Here is a 4,166-nt window from a genome sequence, read left to right as displayed (position 1 = left end):
GTAAGCAATAGAGACTCACTTAAACAGGGTTTTCCATGAGGGTATAAGAGGGATCCCTATTCTGTCCCACACTTGCTCTCACTCTCTCAGTAGGTCTGCTTCTCTGTGCTCCTGTTCTCTACTCTTTCTTGCAGACTTATTCTGCCTTGTGCTCACTCCTAGCTCCTGCACCCCTCTATTCAGCCCCAGCACGACAGTTCCTTCCAGCTGCAGCCTCCACCATTGCGTGGCAATGTTCCTCTGGGTCTCTTGGTTCACATTCTTGAGATGAAATCTAATTGGCAAGTGCCTCAGCCCAGGTTCTCTAGAATATAGAACTGGAGGCAAAAGCTTACATGTTACTGGGAAGTACGCTCTCAGGGAGACAGGGGTGAGGAAAAGGGGGAGTGAGGCAGAAAGAAGGGAGAGCAAATGCAGGAGAGTGTCGCAAAGCTGACTGCAGCTGCCTAACAAGCTGATTTCTCAGCTGGGTGTGATGGCTCACGCCTGTAATCCCAGCACTTTGGGAGGCTGAGGCGGGTGGATCACCTGAGGTCGGGAGTTTGAGACCAGCCTGACTAACATGGATAAACCCTGCCTCTACTAAAAATACAAAACTAGCCGGGCGTGGCAGCACATGCCTGTAATCCCAGCTACTCGGGAGGCTGAGGCAGGAGAATGGCTTGAACCCAGAAGGTGGAGTTTGCGTTGAACCGAGATTGTGCCATTGACTCCAGCCTTGGCAACAACAGTGAAACTCCATCTCAAAAAACAAAACAAACAAAAAACAGGCTGATTTCTCAGTATTACAGGACATCTTCAGAGAGGCCACATGAAACTGCAGCATCTCTAGTCTGTCCAGGCGAATGGTTCTCAGTCAGGGGTGATTTTGATCCCCAGAGAACACTGGACCACATCTAGAGACATTTTTGATTGCCATGTCTAGGAGGAGGACAATGGCATTTGGTGATGTTGTGGGTGGAAGCCAGAGATGCTGCTAAACATCCTCCAATGCACAGCATCTCCTGCTCTGAACGAAGAATCATCTGGTCCATGATGTCAATAGCTCAGAGGCTAAGAAGCACTGATCTAGGCTGGACTCTTATGGGAGGAAGGGATAGGAATTTACCTGTGGGCTCCCATATTCTTTTGGTTAAAATTTGTTCCAAGGGATGTTAAATCCTCATGTTTCTGGGTTGTTTGTAATGTGAGCTTCAACTGGATTCCCTGGTGTCTCTTATCTCTGCAGCAATAAGAACGTCCTGAGGTGGGAGGCAGGAGGCTTGCAGCAGGCATGGGGTGAGTGGAGATGAGGGTTTTGAGCAAATCCCTCAGCCTGCTGCAAGGGTAGAGTCCACAGCAACCTGACTGTTACTGTGACTGTAAGACCACAGGAACAGGAACAAGCCATGGCTGTAGCCATTCCAACTAGAAATAAAATGTGCGGATCTGGGGTGGCTCATACACTGAATGCTATACAGTCTCATCTTTCTTGGAGACCAAGGTCTCCAACACACAGGTTTCTGGCCCTCGTAGGGACTGTCTGGTATTGTATCAGGTGCAATACCAGGTTGTGGGGTAGGAAACATAGCTGCTTATTCAGCAGAAACTGTGAGTAGAAAAAATCTAATTCAAGTGAGAATGAGTAGTGGGACTGGTGGGGATTAACATCTCAGACACACTGCACTTGGAAAATCAACCTTAAATCCTTTGTGGAATGAGGTGGGTATGAGCAGTGGTGTGCTGGTAAATGTTAACAACTAGCTCTTTTGGAGGTAGATCGGGAGCTGTCTGGCTTTGTATGTTCATCACTTTTGTGGTATAAATGCTCCTGCTGTGGCTGATTTCAAGCTACCAGTAGTTTAACAATCATCTTGTAACTTTTCTGAAAATTTAACAATTGGCTCTTGAGAGCCAATATAAGCTGGCTGTATTATACAACTGGTATAGGTAAATAAGTTAATTACAGATGAACAGCTTGGCATGATGGAAAAATAGTCATGAAACATTGCAGATCTTGCTGTCCTCCAGCATAGCCTTCTCTCCAATTCTAAGCAGTCTGATCATTCTGTGCTCAATCCTTCAGAGAAGGGGTATGTCAGAAAGGAAAGGGTTGTGAATTCTCTTCCTGAATTTTATGTTCTAAAATAACAGTGTTAGACAGAACAAAAAGTCCTTTGAACCGTCAGACAAAAATGTTTAAGACTGGGAGATTGAGAAAAGTAACCATCCTCTGGTCTCTGGAAGAGCAAAGATTCCAAATGCTAAAGAAAGCAAAGAACACAGGAGTGGAGGAAAGGCTGCGAGTATAGTTCCCTGTGTGTCCCAGGGGGAGCAATCTGGTCCCCACCTCCTGGGCAGAGCCCAGGAGAGGTGGCATGACCCAAGAGAAATTTGTGGGATCTGGGAGTAGAGAGGACCTGTGCCCCACTCTCTGAGGGGATCCCCAGGGAAACTTAGAGGAAGAAGTTATCGACATGATGGGACCGTGATCTATCTGTAAAAATCCTGCTCCCTGCTGTGGTGCAGAAGCAGCTGAATGCTTGCTGGGTTTTCAGACAAGCCACAGAGATACAGGAGGGAGCTTGCAGGCCTGAAAGAGCCAGATGAGGGACCTGCGAGGGGCAGAGAGGATGATGGGAATCTCAGGGATGCTCTTGTGGTTGGATGACATCGAGCACCCAATGGATTATGTGCTATATAAGAACGTGGTTGCAACCCCAGGGAAAGGAGGGGGTCTCCAACTTGACTGAGATTGGTTTATGCCACCCTAACAGAAACTTGAAATAAAATAAAGTTACAAAGGATTTTTTTTTTTCACACCAAAATTTGTGGACCATGGTTGAAATTCAAGCCCTTTGCTTTAGACTAGGGATCAGTGAAGTTTTTCTGTAAAGGGTCAGAAAGCAAATATTTTAGGCTTTGAGGGTCATATATGCCTTTTTTCCTCTTTTTTTTCCCTCCCCTTCCTCCTTCTCCTCCACCTTCTTTCTTTTGCTGAAACCATTTAAAAATGTAAAAACCATTCTTAGCTGGAAAAAGTCCCCTCAATGTTTATCCTCCTCCTGCAGCTCCTGGTCCACAGAGCTGCTGTCTGAATGAGGTTTTCCTTTGGCAACACTATTAGATTTTAGAAAGCCAGGAAGATTCTGCTGCAACGAGATTCAGTTAGCAGAAAATGTATTAGCTTACCAGGGGGATAACACTCTTTCTCTGGCCACGGGCCACATGATGAAGCCTGCATCTGGTTGTAGAAGGAATCTTCAGCATGGCCAAAGTCTACTGTTTCTTCCATCTTTGGTTAAAACAAGGGCACATTTCCCTCACCCCCAGGGGGACCAAATTCTCTCCCCAGATCCACTTGCTCCACTTGGTGCCTCTCCTCTGCCTGTCCCTGTCTTTGGAAGATCATATTCCAGGACCTAGCCTCCCTGAGAATTCATGACAGGGCTTTGCAATGGCTGGATGAAGGGTTACTTTTGGTTTGTTGTCAATGGACTTCTAGGTGGCTGGCTTCAGCAGCCCTCAGTGGGAAAACCAGTCAGCCCAGTGATTTTTAAATTCATTTTCCTTAGTTTCTGATTTAATTTTGAAAAGCAACATGTGGGCCCAAATGGAGAGACAGACCACACAGTGGAGGAGACGTCTGGGTTGCCGCATCATCGTGATGGTGATGTGAGCTACTGCTGTCTCCAGCACACACTCGGATCGCTCCCTGGGAGAAGGTGCCAGGGAAGGATATTAAACCGGCTTCTGAGGGGGAGGTGGTGCTGGCCAGGCTGCTCTGCAGTGCCAACTCAGAGGCAGCTCCAGTGACAGGCAGGTCTGTTTTGTGCACGAACAACTGAGGAGCCGAGAACGTCCCACCTGGACTGGGTCTCCTAAGCCTGTGGTGAGACTCTGGGGCTGGGGACGCCCGGGTTGCCACTTCTGAGAACTGGGCAGCTGTGTCATGCCGCAGGCTGGGCCCTGACCTTGGCCTCGATGGGGACCTTGGTCCTGGTTATCTTTTTAAAAGAAATTTTTGAATTTATTTTTTATTTTTATTTTTTTGAGAGATAAGAGTCTTGCTCTGTCGCCCAGGCTGGAGTGCAGCAGCACGATCTCAACTCACCGAAACCTCCGCCTCCCAGGTTTAAGCCATTCTCCTGCCTCAGTCCCTCAAGTAGCTGGGATTACAGGTGCCC

Source organism: Sapajus apella, unplaced genomic scaffold, assembly GCF_009761245.1.
Source record: "Sapajus apella isolate SASKATOON/1434 unplaced genomic scaffold, GSC_monkey_1.0 scaffold12, whole genome shotgun sequence".
NCBI classification, from domain to species: Eukaryota; Metazoa; Chordata; class Mammalia; order Primates; family Cebidae; genus Sapajus; species Sapajus apella.
Note: the sequence above shows the minus strand (reverse complement) of the source record.